The sequence below is a fragment of the Rana temporaria genome, chromosome 8 (assembly GCF_905171775.1).
Source record: "Rana temporaria chromosome 8, aRanTem1.1, whole genome shotgun sequence".
Classification (NCBI taxonomy): Eukaryota; Metazoa; Chordata; class Amphibia; order Anura; family Ranidae; genus Rana; species Rana temporaria.
Window position 1 is genome coordinate 161872014 of NC_053496.1, and position 15948 is coordinate 161887961.

Below are 15948 nucleotides of genomic sequence, written 5' to 3' on the forward strand. Positions count from 1 at the left end.
ACGCCTAAAAATAGGCTTTACCCCACCGACGTAACTTGCCTACGCCGGCGTAGGATGTGCGCACATTTAGGCTGGACGCATGGTGGCGCTCCCATTGATTAGCTATTCAAATATGCAAATGAGGGAAATACGGCACATCACGAACGTACATGCGCCCGGCGCAGGCTACGCGAGGTGTGCGTAAGTTGTACGTCGGGCGTAAAGTTATGCCCCATAAAGGAGGTGCAAACCCGCAGCAGACATGCAAAGGTCTGCACCAGGGAACACAAGCCGGCGTATTTTACGTTGGACGTGTGTCTGGCTGGGCGTAGGTTACGTTCACGCCATACGCAGTGATCCGGCTAAGTTTAGGCAGTTGTTCTGACGTGGTTGTGAGCATGCACGGGGGGATGCGTTCATGTGCATGCGCAGTTCGTGATACGTATCTGTCGTCATCATTTGCATGGGGTCGCGCCTCATTTGCATGGCTCACGCCCACTTCCACCTACGCCGGCGTACGCCTTCGAAACCCAGCGCTGCGTTGGTGTAGCGTACATTGTTTGCGCTACGGCGGCGTAATGTGTGCCAGCTCTCTGTGAATCTGGGCCTATAACTTTCCTACAGACTAAATAATATACATTGATATGTGTTTTTTTTTTTTTTCACCAAAGAAATGTAGCAGAACATATTTTGGTCTAGATTTATGAAGACATTTTTTTATTTGCTAAACTTTTGAACATTTTCACTTTTTTTTTGTTTATCACCACTGGGATATTTATTTTTTGCTAAATAAATACCACCAAAAGAAAGCACTATTTGTGTGAACAAAATGATAAAAACGTAGTTTGTGTACAGTGTTGCATGACCACGCAATTGTCATTTAGAGTGCGACAGCGCCGAAAGCTGAAAATTGGCCTGGGCAGGAATGGGGTACAAGCAGGGGTCAAGTCCTGGGGAAAAAAGTGTGGGAACTCCCACCCAAGATTCACTCCCCCACCCAAAAAAAGAAATGATACGCTCATATGCATAATTACTAAACCGCATTTTTTTTTTTTTTCGATCCACTGTACCTTAGTAATCCTTTATGTTACTGGCCGCTTCCTGTATATGGATTCATCAGGTAGTGTGCAAGTATTCCGTCACTTCCTCGATGCCGCAATGTCTCCTGGGAGCTTTTGTCATTGTTCCCAAGAGACATTGCGGAGGTCTGCCGCAAATTAACGCAGGATTTAGAAAGAACTTTAAGCAAGTGACTCGAGCTGGGCATCGCCGCTTAGTGAAGGATTGGCCTCGGGCGGCTCGGCTGCTCTCGTCCTGCAAAGGGAACTGCGTTCCTGCTGTGAAAAAAGTGCAGGAACTCCGTTTCTACGCGTTCCCGCACGACTTGAGCCCTGGGTACAAGTGCCCAGTATAGCGCGGCATGGTGTAGCACACTTTAGCTGAGAGTTCCCCTAGCCATTACTTCTGTAATTAAAGATCATTGGGATAACCTGATTGTTCCAGCTGCCACATTCACTCCTGGGGGACAGTACACCCAAAGATGTCGCCTCCCAAAAGGGTGTCTGAAGCTATTAACAAGCTGGACAAATTCCGCCATGAGGAGCAGGAGACCATGAGGTAAGATGACACAAGCTTCCTGCAGAGTCTGAGCTAGCCGCCTGAAACACCGCCAAGGTACTCAATGCTATCTCACAGTGCCACAGTGCTATCTCACAGTGCCAAACCACCCCAACCTCCAAAATTGAAGAGGTGAAAATGGATGCCTCCCTACTCAGACAAGACTTACAGAAACTATGTGACAGAGACTGAGTAGAAGATTGCGAAGGGTCTCCACTGAGCAAGTGCAGCACCAGCTCCAGTCCGTCATGCAGAAGGAAGATGACTTGGAGAAAATAGGCTGAGATGCTGCAACCTTCGCTTTGTGGGTCTGCCTGAGGGCTTGGAGGGCTCAGAGGGCTCAGATCCACACGCCTTCCTAGAGAATTTGCTCATCACCACCTATGGTAGGGAAGCCTTCTCAGCCTCCTTTGTTGTAGAAAGCGCTTACCGCTTGGCTGCCAGACCCCTTCTAGTGGTGCCCCTCCGTGCACCTTTATTGCCAAGTTTATGAACTTTAGTGACTGCGACTCCATTCTCGGGCTCACCCGAGAATGGAGTCACCGCACCCAATTTACCGAGGTCAAGCGCCAGCTGCGGTTCTGAAGTATGCTACGCTGTACTCTCCCAGATTACGGGTAATCTCATGGCTGGAGTGCCGCGACCAGGGCCGGATTTGCTCTCCCTGCCGCCCCAAGGCCAGGTTCCGCAACGCACCCCCTCCCTGCCAACCGAACCTCCCCCCCCCCCAAAAAAAATCAACAGGGAATGGCAAATGGTTAGTTTAAATATTTTTTGCTTCTTTTTTTTTTACTTTTTTATCACTTTTTTTATTTATTTGTAGCTTGTCGTTTACTTTTTTTTTATTTTTGTATAATTTTCTTATTATTTTTCTTATTCTTTATTTTTTATTTATTACTTTAATTATTATTTCTTATTATTTATTTATTTATTTATTTATGTATTTATTTTAAAAAAAAATTCACTTAAGTTTATTGCTATCACACAGGAGAAAACAATTCCATGTGTGATAGCAATTGGAGGTGACAGGTTCTCTTTATTGATCCTGTCACCTCCAAAATAGGAGTCCTAGCACTGTGCTAGAACTCCTGTTACAGCTGAGATGGGAAGAGCACAGCTCACCCCTCTCACTGTGTACATCGGTGGCAGGGACAGGAGACAGACTCGGTGGCCGGGGGGAGGACAGAGTCCCAAAGACAGAGCCAGCAGAGAGAGGTATGTGGGGGGGGGGGTGTGGGAGAGGGGAGGACGGACGGGAGCACACATTTTACAATCACTTGTTAACGAACGAGCGGATTCCCCCACAACTTACCACCCTTAACTGTATGTTTTGGGCGTCAGGGGACTCCATGCCGCTGCCGCCCCTTGGCGCCCTGCCGCCCCAAGGCCTGGCCTCGGTGGCCTTGTGGGAAATCCGGGCCTGGCCGCGACAATGCTAATCAACCTCCATCGTGATCCATGCGCCTGGATACCCTCAACTGATGCCTTATTTGCGATGCCCGGCAGCACACCATTTCTCCTTCATTTGTTTACATCGAACTATGAGTTTTTTCCACCATAAATTTCTCTCCCTCTCCTCAAACACTCCTTGACGCAGACTGGAACATTCCCCCTTTAATATCCACCCAAGCATCCCCTCACTCCCACTCACTGTATACTGGCTGGAGTCCCTGGAGACTTTTCCATGGACCAACAACGGCCCCATGGACTAAGATTAAGGGCCCTTTCACACTGGTGCATTTTTGCCGCGTTTTTGCGGTAAAAATAGCGCTATTAAAACGCTCCCCATGCCCCTCTCCATTGAAATGAATTAAAAACGCGGTAAAATCGCGGTAAAAATGCAGTTTTTACAGCGGTTTTTAATTCATTTCAATAGAGGGGACATGTGGAGCGTTTTATGAGCGTTTTAATAGCGCTATTTTTACCGCATAAACGCGGCAAAAACGCACCAGTGTGAAAGGGCCCTAAAACTCCAGGTGAGCCATGTTCCAAGGCATGCCCGGCACTCAGCTGGGCCCCCTGCACCATGGCAGGCTTTTGAGCGATTGTTCGCCCCCTTTAGCACTTTAGTGCTGGAACTTTGTTTATTTTCTTATGTTTGGATCATATCCACTGTTCAAGCTGAGTTTCCCTGGCCAGCACACACTTCCCTAAGCAACCTCGGTTGTGTCTTTTTGGGCTGGTCCAGTGTCTGCAGTTCACTCTAAACCATGACAGTTTTTCAGTTTTTATTTTTTCCCCTTTTTTTCTCAGTTATTTTTATTATACCGTGTTTCCCCGAAAATAAGACCTACCCCGAAAGTAAGACCTAGCGTTATTTTCCAGGAGGGCTGCAATATAAGCCCTACCCTGAAAATAAGCCCTAGTTTAAAATGCTTTTAAAATCCTATAACCCACTCTATTACAGTATTATATAATGTACAATGTGTGTGTTTCTGTAATATAATTGCGGGTCACAGAAGCGCAGAACGGCGCTATACAAAGATATTTGACACAATTAAATTACAGAAACGCACACATTGTACATTATATAATACTGTAATAGAGTGGATTATAGGATTTTACAAGCATTTTAACTCATTTAACACTGGGGATTCGTAACAGGCAGAGAGAGAGGGGGGGAGAGAAGACAGCACATTACATGGTAAGACCTACCCCGAAAATAAGCCCTACTGTGTCTTTTGTTGCCAAAATTAATATAAGACCCAGGCTTATTTTCGGGGGAAACATGGTATGTGCAATGTGTACTCACCAGTGATTTTATACAGCAACTGTTCTTACCTCATTAATGATTTTTGCAGTATTGGTTATCCTATTCTTACAACACAGCAAGCGCTTTGCTCTGTGGTTACAATATGTAGTTCTGCTTTTGTTACCTGCCGGTTAGTTGACGCCTTGGTACAATGTTATGACACTATGTGGTCTCTGTTATACTGTATTTCCTGCTCTGGGCTTCTGTCTGCACATATCTACTCTACATCTCCCGTTATGGTACCTATTGAATTAGTGACATAAAAATGTCAGAGGAATGCGTGCCAGACCCAAACGCACTGCTGTCCTCTCTCATATTAAAGCCATGCAGGCTGATGTGTATATTTTATTAGAAATGCACCTTACAGGCCACCTTCAACTTACACTCAAAAAACCCTGGATAGGCTGGGTGTACCAAGCCCCGCCCCCACTCTCCCCACTCCCGCGGTGTGGCAATTCTTATAACCAAACGCACCCAATTCCAACTTCTAACATTGAGTACGGATCCTCGGGGCAGGGACATATTGCTGCATGCTATGTTTGGTGGGTTTGAAGTGTTACTACTTGCATATTATGTCTCCCCCCCTCCCCCCATCCCTTCATGCCCAACAAAAATACGGCTTTTAACTTAAAGCGGAGGTTCACCCATAGCCAACACCTTTTCCCCTTAGCTTCATGCTTGTTTTGTCTAGAGGAAACGGCAATTTGTTTTAAAATATGATCCGTACTTACCCGTTTTCGAGATGCATCTTCTCCGCCGCTTCCGGGTATGGGCTGCGGGACTGGGCGTTCCTTCTTGATTGACAGTCTTCCGAGAGGCTTCCGACGGTCGCATCCATCGCGTCACGATTTTCCGAAAGAAGCCGAACGTCAGTGCGCAGGCGCAGTATAGAGCCGCACCGACGTTCGGCTTCTTTCGGCTACGAGTGACGCGATGGATACGACCGTCGGAAGCCTCTCGGAAGACTGTCAATCAAGAAGGAACGCCCGCTCCCGAAGACCCATACCCGGAAGCGACGGAAGAAGATGCATGTCGAAAACGGGTAAGTACAGCTCATATTTTAAAACATCTAGCCGATTCCCCTAGACAAAACGAGCAGGAATCTAAGGGGAAAAGAGAAAAAAAAAAAGAATTGGGTGAACTCCCGCTTTAAAGCGGAGTTCCAACCACAATTAGCATTTTTTAAATGTATGTCCTTTCATCCTGCGTTTTTATAATATAAATCCGGTCACTTACTATTTTACAATCCGCCGCCGATCCGCATAGATATTAAAAAAAGATATCTGCTCCGTCGGGAAACTTTCCCGATGTGCATTGCGGCAAATGACGTCGCAAGGACGTCATTTGCTTCAAAGTGAACGTGAATGGCGTCCAGCAGCATTCACGATTCACTTACGCAAACGGCCTAAATTTTAAATTTCGCGACGCTGGAACGACGGGTATACTTAGCATTGGCTGCCCCTGCTTTTAGCATGGGCAGCCTTACGCAAAAACCACCGTACGCAAACGACGTAAACTGCGTACGCAGGGCTCGCGCAACGTTGTGAATCGGCGTTAGTATGCAATTTGCATACTATACGTTGACCACAACGGGAACGCCACCTAGCGGCCTGCGTAAGAATGCAGCCTAAGATATGAGGGCATAAGAGCCTTATGCCACGCATATCTTAGGCTGCAGTCGGCGTAACAAGCTCTCTGAATCAGGAGAAGTCGTTACGCCGGGGCAAGTAAGCAATTGCGCTGCGTAACTATGGTTACACAGGCGCAATTGCTCTCTGAATCCGGGCCCCTGACTGTGGGGCCACTGGCAATAGCCATCAGAGAACACCCAGACATAAGAGCACTTAACTGCTTGCCGAGTAGCGCACGACTATATACGTCGACAGCATGGCACGGACAGGCAGAAGGACATAGATATATATAATTTAAGAAGCCGGCATTGTGGGCGCGCGCGCCTGCCGGGAGCTCCGTGACTCCGACCGCGGGTCCCGCGGTCCGAATGCATACCCGCGATCGTGTCACGGTGAGGAAGAAGGGGAAAATGCTTATGTAAACAAGCATTTCCCCAGTCTTCCTAGTGACAGGACAGTGTACACAGCTTCCTGTAATCGGAAGCTGTGATCACTGTAGTGTCAGACACAGCTTAGCCCCCCTACAGTCAGAACACATCCCTAGGCATACTTAACCCCTTCAGCGCCACCTAGTGGTTAACCCCTTCACTGCCAGTGTAATTTTCACAGTAATCGGTGCATTTTTATAGAACTGATCGCTGTAAAAATGACAATGGTCCCAAAAATGTGTCAAAAGTATCTGATGTGTCTGCCATAATGTCGCAGTCACAATAAAAATCGCTGATCGGCGCCATTACCAGTAAAACAAAAATATTAATAAAAATGCCATAAAACTATCCCCTATTTTGTAGGCGCTATACCTTTTGCGCAAACCGATCAATAATTGCTTATTATTTTTATTTTTACCAAAGATATATAGAAGAATACGCATCGGCCTAAACTGAGGAAAAAAAATGTTTGTTTATATATTTTTTGTGGATATTTATTATAGCAAAAAGTAAAAAATATAGAATTTTTTCCAATATTGTTGCACTATTTTGGTTATAGCGCAAACAATAAAAACCGCAGAGGTGATTAAATACCACCAAAAGAAAGCTCTATTTGTGGGGAAAAAAAGGACGCCAATTTTGTTTGGGAGCCACGTCGCATAACTGCGCAATTAAAGCGACGCAGTGCCGAATCGCAAAAAGTGGCCCGATCATTGACCAGCAAAATGGTTCGGGGGTTAAGTGGTTAAGGTCGGGATCCCTGGTAGAAACCATTAGCCTTTATGCTGATCATATATTGTTGCATCTAGAAGATGCGGGTCCCTCTCTGTCAGCAGCTCTGAATCTTATTGAATGCTTTGGGGCGTTCTCCGGCCTCCAAATTTCATGGGACAAGTCCTAGATTTTCCCTCTAGACTGGGGTCCCCCAAAACGCTGATAAAGCCCACCTCCCTTTGATAACAGCTAGCCAAATTAAATATCTGGGAATCCAAGTCACTCGTTCCCCTGGAAGAATATACTAGATTCAATGTAGAACCCCTAAACATGCTAATTAAATCCAAACCCCAAACCTGGGCGTGTCTTCCCCTTGAGGTCATGGGCCGCATCAACTTGATAAAAATGATCCTGTTGCCCAAACGCCTATATATTTTCTGGCACTCCCCAACTGATCTGCCACTTGGGGTATTTAAAACTATGGACTCCATTCTTAATTAATTTGTTTTGGGTAACCCCCTTCAAAAGCTATCTTGGGGAGCCCTGAAAAACCCCACAGAATTGTGTGGAACTGCCATACCCGAAATTAATGTCTATTACCTGGCTACTTAATTGTCAATTTTTTTTCTACTACGACAAACTCAGGTACCTCACTTTAGCATGCTCCACAGCCCCTACCCAGGTTGTGCACCCTTTTCAGATGGTACTTAGTGACACACGTAATTAAACCAAAATGCAATTAAAAGAAAAAAATTGTTGCATGTTAATAATACTGATGGGATATTGAATTTGGGGGGACCCCCATGCAATTTTTTTTTACATTTTGGTTCGGCTTCCCCTTAATATTCATACCAGACCCAAAGGGCCTGGTAATGGACTGGGGGGGGGGGGGGAACTCATGCTGTTTTTTTTCAATGACTGATATCTGTATTGCCGGGACCCGACAATTCATTATAGCCGCAAGTAGTTTCAAATGACTTTTTTTGCTCTAGAAATGTCATTTTGTGCAGGGACTGTTCTAAACACGGCAAAAATGCGCCACTTTACTGGCATACTATAAACACCCCCAGGTACGAAATTTAAAGGAATATTTCACTTTTTATTGTTTCACTTTAAGCATTATTAAAATCACTGCTCCCGAAAAAACAACCGTTTTTTAAAACTTTTTTTGCATTTATACATGTCCCCTGGGGCAGGACCCAGGTCCCCAAACACTTTTTATGACAATACCATGCATATAAGCCTTTAAAATGAGCACTTTAAAGGGTGTTCCGCGGCTTTTAAAGGGTGTTCCGCGGCTTTCGTATTTGCCGCAAACATTGCGTTCAACTTGAACATTGGGCTCATGCCTAATCATGAATGATTATTTTGTAAGGCTGTGCTAACATTGGGCCTATGTTGTGCTCCAAAGCTGTCTGTACGCATCACTTTTCTAAGCACTAAAAGTTTGCTGGATTAAAAAAAAAAGTGCCTGGTATTGAAGTGATTAAAAAGAAAAAGGGGAGGAGGGTTGAAGCATAATGCATTATTAGGCCTATGGGGGATTGAGGGGTACTGTACATCTGTATATAGATGTAGCACCCTGGAGTTTAGGCTGGTTTGCTCCTGAATTTGCTCCTGAATTTACCTGCCAGGAGTAACAACCTTGGCTACGGTAATTGTTAGGGATCAATTGATTTCTCCGAAAGTCTGGCATAGCTGCACTTTTCTCTTCTAGGTGGCCGGGTACCTGGTGGCATTAGATACGAGAAGGGCAATGCAAGGTCAGATTATGGGTGTATAGGAGCATCTCAGCCAATGGCCAGGGGTTTTCTTGAAACCCTTGGCTTACTGGGAAAACCTATATATTTGGGTGAAGTCAGGTAATCTGTGTTCTGTGCCACCTAGATGGCTGTCTGGGTGGACGTGTGATGTATTTCCCAGGCTGCTAGGCCAGAGTTTGGGCCTATCCCGGGCACATCTGGCTGCTAGGCTGTCTGAGGGCCTATCCAGAAGCAAGAGAGCAGCGCAGGGTTGGGATTGCGGCTTCCAGTCCAACCAGAAGTGACGGTTCTGCCCGCCGGAGAACCTGTCGTAGTTGGAAGTAGAGGGAAAGCTGTCACCTTATTACCGGGGGCCACAGTGAGTAGCTATAGCAAGTACCGGAGCAGTATTCTCACCAAACGGGGACGGTGAAGAATCAGGAAACTTCAGAGGGTATCAAAGTGGGTATCCAGCCAGTGGAGGTTACGCTTGCAGAGCAGCCTTGTATGTCAAGCCAGGGACCGAGCAGGCCAGAGGGCTGAAGCTTGATAAGTATCTTGAGTACCAAGCTAGGGACCCAGCGGAAAAGCGGGGATGACACTTGAGGATGATACTACAGTAATGATTGGAGGAGCTCAAGGGATTTAGTGGCAGTGAATCAACTAGTCTAGTGAGAGAGACTGGTATCTCAGTGGGTTAAAGAACTACAAGGAGTGATTGTAGTGGAAGTGAAGGAACTCTTACACTTTGTGTTAGAAACTGTTAAAGACTATTGCCATAGGAGACAGCACTCCTACACATGCAGATTTGGTGTCTTGCTGGATGCCTTTCCCCACATGGCTGTTTTCCTGTTGAAGTATCGGAGTCTGCCAATTAATCTTGCAACTACCTAAGGGTATCCTGGCCCTAACCCTCTCTCCCAAAGTTATTTTAAGTGTCTGGCGCCCAATAAATATATCCGTACTGCACCCACTATGCCTTGCAACCATACAGAAGGATGTCAGCTATCTCTGGCCCTGGAGGTTCTCATTAGACCAAAGGACGCCTGGGACCTTGCTACATAAATATATACAGTGGAACCTTGGATTACAAGCATAATCCGTTACAGTGCTTGTAATCCAGAGCACTCGCATATCAAAGCCAGTTTCCCCATAGAAGTCAATGGAAATTAAGATAATTTGTTCCACATTGACTTCTATGGCATGCAATACGGCATGTGGCCAGAGGTGGGGGGGGCGGAGAGACTCGGAAATACTCGGAGACCGCTCGGCTCGAGTTACTAGGGGAATACATAAATGAGGGAGCCGCGTGGTCCATAAGGTATCGCTACCCATTAATCGTGTTTGTAAGTCAACCAGCATAGACAATTATCACAAGGACCCCACGTTTCCCCAATGCAGATAATGGTAGTAGCTATAAACACCACAACAAGCACATGGTAATATTTATTCTGCCACCATCCAGAGAATACAGCCTTGTGGGAAACCTTATGTCTGACACCTCTGATCAGTACACTTGGCTCTCAAGTAGACTTGTACACAGGATTTGGAGACCACATACACTGCTCTCACTATCGGTTACAGGTTAGCAAAACAAGGCAATATTCCTTCTATGGTTGGTACAAACACCCACTCATGATATCTTACCACCAGCCACCAAAAGAGGAGACTCACCCAAAATCTAGCTGGCTGGAAACACGCAGGCAAATGTAAATGTTTGCATCCAGTCTGATGTACTCCGATGGTTGTGTAGTAGCTTGGGTAATTTCCTCATTCCTCCGATGGTTGTTTGGTAGCTTAAATAATTTCCCCATTTCTCTGAGATGTCCCAAGCTATGCTGTGAACTAGATTTACACAACCTCTGTCTGACAATGAGATCTGTTAATGCCTATGATAACTTCCACACACTGGCACTAATCTGCATGAAATCAGATTGGCCATCTTGTTCTGTGTCAGCCGACTGCTCCAATACAGAGAACATGGGAGCACATCCACACAATGCAGTCTGATGATAGGTGTGCGCAGCCTATTGCATTAGGTTGCGCACCCCAAAGCTCAAACACACATGAGCGCCACCTGCTGTCACAGGGAAGAGGCTGTGGTGGCGGGGGGGGGGGGGGGAGAGCTGATTTGGGAGCATATTACGTTACACCCTAAATAAGGGTATAACGTGTTCCTAAAGTTGAACCTAGCCTTTAATATAATGGGGGCATTTACACTGGCACCCCCGACTACTAACCTGGTGCTGTCCCTGGATAATGCAAATGCACATGGGGTGATTAGGGTGTGCCCAGTAGGGGATGAGCTTTATGTTTGAGTCGAACAGAAGTTTGACTCGAACATTGGCTGTTCGCCCGTTCAGCAAGCAATTTTGGGTGTTTGCGGCAAATATGAAAAGCAAAAAACCCTTTAAAAGTCTATGGGAGAAATCTAAAGTGCTAATTTTAAAGTTTAATATGCAAGTTATTGTCATAAAAAGTGTTTGGGGACCTGGGTCCTGCTCCAGGGGACATGTATCAATGCAAAAAAAAGTTTTGAAACAGCCGTTTTTTGGGAGCAGTGATTTTAATAATGCTTAAAGTGAAACCATAAAAGTGAAATATTCCTTTTAAATTTCGTACCTGGGGGGTGTCTATAGTATGCCTGTAAAGTATTGCATGTTCCCCGTGTTTAGAACTGTCCCTGCACAAAATGTAATTTCTGAAGGAAAAAAAGTAATTTAAAACTACTCGCGTCTATTTATGAATTGTCGAGTCGTTGCACTACAGATAAAAGTCATTGAAAAAAATGGCAGGGGTCCCCCCAGTCCATTACCAGGCCCTTTGGGTCTGGTATGAATATTAAAGGAAACCCCAAACCAAAAAAAAGTGGGGGTCCCCCCAAATTCCATATCAGGCCCTTCAGGTCTGATATGGATATTAAGGGGAACCCCAAACCAAAATAAAAAAAATGGCATGGGGTCCCCCCAAAAATCCATACCAGACCCTTATCCGAGCACACAACCTGGAAGGCCGCAGGAAAAGAAGGGGGGACAAGAGAGCGCCCCCCGATCCGTACCAGGCCACATGCCCTCAACATGGGGAGGATGTCCCCATGTTGATGGGGACAAGAGCCTCATCCCAACAACCCTTGCTCGGTGGTTGTGGGGGTCTGCGGGCGGGGGGGCTTATCGGAATCTGGAAGCCCCCTTTAACAAAGGGGAACCCCAGATTCCACCCCTCTATGTGAATTGGTAATGGGGTACATTGTACCCCTACCATTTCACAAAAGAAAGTGTCAAAAATGTTAAAAAACACACAGACACAGTTGGGATAAGTGTTTTATTAAAAATAAAATAAAAAATAAAAAAAACATTCCAGCGATGTAATCCAGTCTGTCCAGTGTTGTAATCCATTCTATATCATGGGGCATTGTTTAATCCCACTGATGCCAAGACAATCTCTTCTCTCACTGGCCATAGTCCGGCCCCCCTAAAGTCTACAGGACAGTAAACTAGCCATTTGTTTAGAAAGTTTAGAGGCTACACTAACAAACCTGCATTACTAACTAGCATACACACATATTAAGATATACATCACTCCTACATATATTCACACATTCTGTAATGGACAGAATTAATACTGGGTGGCAAAAAAAGAGCACCAGTGGGGGAAAATAGTTCTAATCCCTCTCCATTCAATTGAAAACTAAAATAAAAGTTTTGCCTTTAGCCTAGGTTCACATCTATGCGGTTGTTGTTGATGCGGTTTGCATGGGCGTTTTGCGGTGCACTTTGTGTTTTTAAACCCACATTTTTGATGCGTTGTTGCATGCATTTTCCCTTCTTTTTCTCTTTAACCACTTAAGGACCGCCTAACGTTGATATACGTCGGCAGAATGGCACAGCTTGGCACAGGCATGTACCTGTTTGTCGCTTTTAAGAGCCCATCCGTGGGTCACGCGTGCGACCCAGTCCGAAGCTTCGTGACCAGACCCGATCGCGGCCAGTGTCCCGCGATTGGGTCACAGGAGCTGAAGAACGGGGAGAGGTGAGTGTAAACACACCTTCCCCGTTCTTCTCTGTGGCAGTGTCACTGATTGTCTGTTCCCTGTTTTAGGGAACGACGATCAGTGATGTCACACCTACAGCCACGCTCCCCTACAGTAATAAATCACTCCCTAAGGGCACACTTAACCCCTTAGCGCCCCCTAGTGGTTAACCCCTTCACTGCCATTTTCACAGTAATCAATGCATTTTTATAGCACTTTTCGCTGTGAAAATGACAATGGTCCCAAAAATGTGTCAAAAGTGTCCGATGTGTCCGCCATAATGTCGCAGTCATGAAAAAAATCGCTGATCGCCGCCATTACTAGTAAAAAAAAAATATTAATAAAAATGCCATAAAACTATCCCGTATTTTGTAAACGCTATAACTTTTGCGCAAACCAATCAATAAACACTTATTGTGATTTTTTGTATTTACCAAAAATAAATAGAAGAATACGTATCGGCCTAAACTGAGGAAAACACTTTTTTTTTTCCTCAATTATATTTTTTGGGGGATATTTATTATAGCAAAAAGTAAAAAATATAGTTTTTTTTTTCAAATTTGTCGCTATTTTTTTGTTTATAGCGCAAAAAATAAAAACCGCAAAGGTGATCAAATACCACCAAAATAAAGCTCTATTTGTGGGGAAAAAAGGACGCCAATTTTGTTTTGGAGCCACGTCGCACGACCGCGCAATTATCAGTTAGAGCGACGCAGTGCGGAATTGCAAAAGGGGGCAAGGTCCTTAACCTGCATAATGGTCTGGGTCTTAAGTGGTTACCCACTTATCCCCCTTTCCTAACCATTCTAATTTTCAGCTTTCGGTACTCTCACATTTTGAATGGAAATTACTCAGCCATGCAACACTGTACCTTTATGAAATGTTTGTCGTTTTTTCCTCACAAATAGATTTCTTTTGGTGTTATTTAATCCCCACTGGGTTTTTCATTTTTTTGGCAAAATCGCAGCCGTGAAATTATGGTTTTGCCGCGATTTCGGCCGCGATTTTAGAGACATCTGTGCAGGGTTCAATGTAAATCACGGCCCAAAATCGAAAAAAGTAGTACAGGAACTACTTTTTGAAATCGCTGCAGCGCCGCAGATGCGGAGTCGCACCGATTAGGACGGTGCCATTGCCGACAATTGCCACCGATTTGAGATTCGATTTGACATGTGAAAATCGCATCTCAAATCGTACCAAATCGTACCCAGTGTGAACCTGGGCTAAGGCCCCTTTCAGACTGGGGCGGGAGCCGCGGTGGCGGTATAACGCCGCTAAAAATAGCGGCGCTATACCGTCGGAATCAGCCGCTAGCGGTGCGGTATTAACCCCCGCTAGCGGCCCTCGGGCTTTCACATTGAGTCTGCAGTGAAGGAGTTTTTCAGGCGGGATAGCAGCGCTATTTTTAGCGCTGTACCGCCTGAAAAACTCCTCCGCCTATAGCGGAGCGTTAAAATAGCGGTAAAACACCACTATTTTACCGCGTTTGTATAGCGTTTTCAATTCATTTCAATGGACGGGCATTTTTGGAGCGTTTTATGAGCGTTTTAATAGCGCAATTTTTACCGTGAAAACGCGGCAAAAACGCACCAGTGTGAAAGGGCTCTTACAAGCCAGGAAAGAACAAACACCCCCCAAATGACCCCCTTTTGGAAAGTAGACATCCTGAGCTATTTAGTAAGAGGCATGGTGAGTTTTTCAAGTTGTATTTTTTTTCCCACAATTCTTTGTAAAAATTGAAATTTTGTGAAAAAAATAAATAAATCGTTATATCAACAGGTTATTTCTCTCACACAGCATATGCATACTTGCAATTACACTCCAAAACACATTCTGCAACTCCTCCCGAGTATGGCGATACCACATGTGTAAGGGCACTTTCACATTGGCAGCGCCCAGGCGTTAGTGGTAAAGCGCTGCTATTTTTAGCGGCGCTTTACCGTAGTTTTTGCTGTGTTTTTCTGCTGCTATCGGGGCACTTTTAACCCCCGCTAATGGCCAGAAAAAGGGGTTAAAAGAGCCCGCAAAGCACCTCTGCAGCGTCGCTTTGCCAGCACTGCCCATTGATTTCAATAGGCATGGGCGCTGTAGGAGCGGTGTTTACACCGCTCCTACAGCTCCTCAAAGATGCTGCTTGCAGGACTTTATTGAGCGTCCTGCCAGCGCACTGCTCCAGTGTGAAAGCCCTTGGACATTGGAGTGAAGGGAGAGCACTTGGCAGGGGCTATAGCACCTGTAAAGAGCCTCAGTGTGAAAGGGGATAAGACTTTTTCACAACCTGGCCACATACAGAGGCCCACCATGCAGGGAGCACTGTTAGGTGTTCTAGGGACATAAATTACAATCTAATTTCTTGACAACCTATTACACATTTGAAGGCCCTGGAGCACCAGGACAATGGAATCACCCACATAATGACCCCATTTTGGAAAGCAAAAACCCCAAAGTATATTCTATAAGGCATTATGAGTCTTTTGAACGTGTTATTTTTTTCCGCACATTTTTGAAGAATGTGGAAAGAAAATGAAAATGAACTATTGGGCACTGATAAGCACTATTGGGCACTAATAGGGCACTGTAGCGGCACTGCTGAGCACTCACTGATGGCACTGTAGGTCACTGATGAGCACTCACTGATGGTGCTGATGAGCACTGTAGTGGCACTGTTGGGTACTGATAAGCACTGTAGTGGCACTGATAGGACTGTAGTGGCACTGGCATTAATGTGGCACTGATGAGCACTGTAGTGGCACTGTTGGGTACTGATAAGCACTGTAGTGGCACTGATAGTACTGTAGTGGCACTGGCATTAATGTGGCACTGATGAGCACTGTAGTGGCACTGTTGGGTACTGATAAGCACTGTAGTGGCACTGATAGGACTGTAGTGGCACTGGCATTTATGTGACACTGATGAGCACTATTAGCACTCCAAATCCAGCCCACTCACGCTGTTGCACTGTGGGACACTGATGAGCAATGTACCCTGTTTCCCCAAAAATAAGACCTACCCTGAAAATAAGACCTAGCGTTATTTTCCAGGAGGGCTGCAATAT

General features: G+C 45.5%; 1 protein-coding gene across 1 annotated transcript in view; it reads right to left on the reverse strand.

The window, feature by feature from the left end:
• The window catches only part of LOC120909304 (membrane-spanning 4-domains subfamily A member 4D-like), a 69525-nt gene extending 58779 nt beyond the window's left edge, over window positions 1–10746 (reverse strand). Inside the window, exon 1 of the mRNA XM_040321051.1 lies at window positions 10538–10746. The gene's annotated coding sequence lies outside the window, so the exon portion shown is untranslated. The remainder of the gene's footprint in view (window positions 1–10537) is intronic.
• Window positions 10747–15948: the final 5202 nt, after the last annotated feature.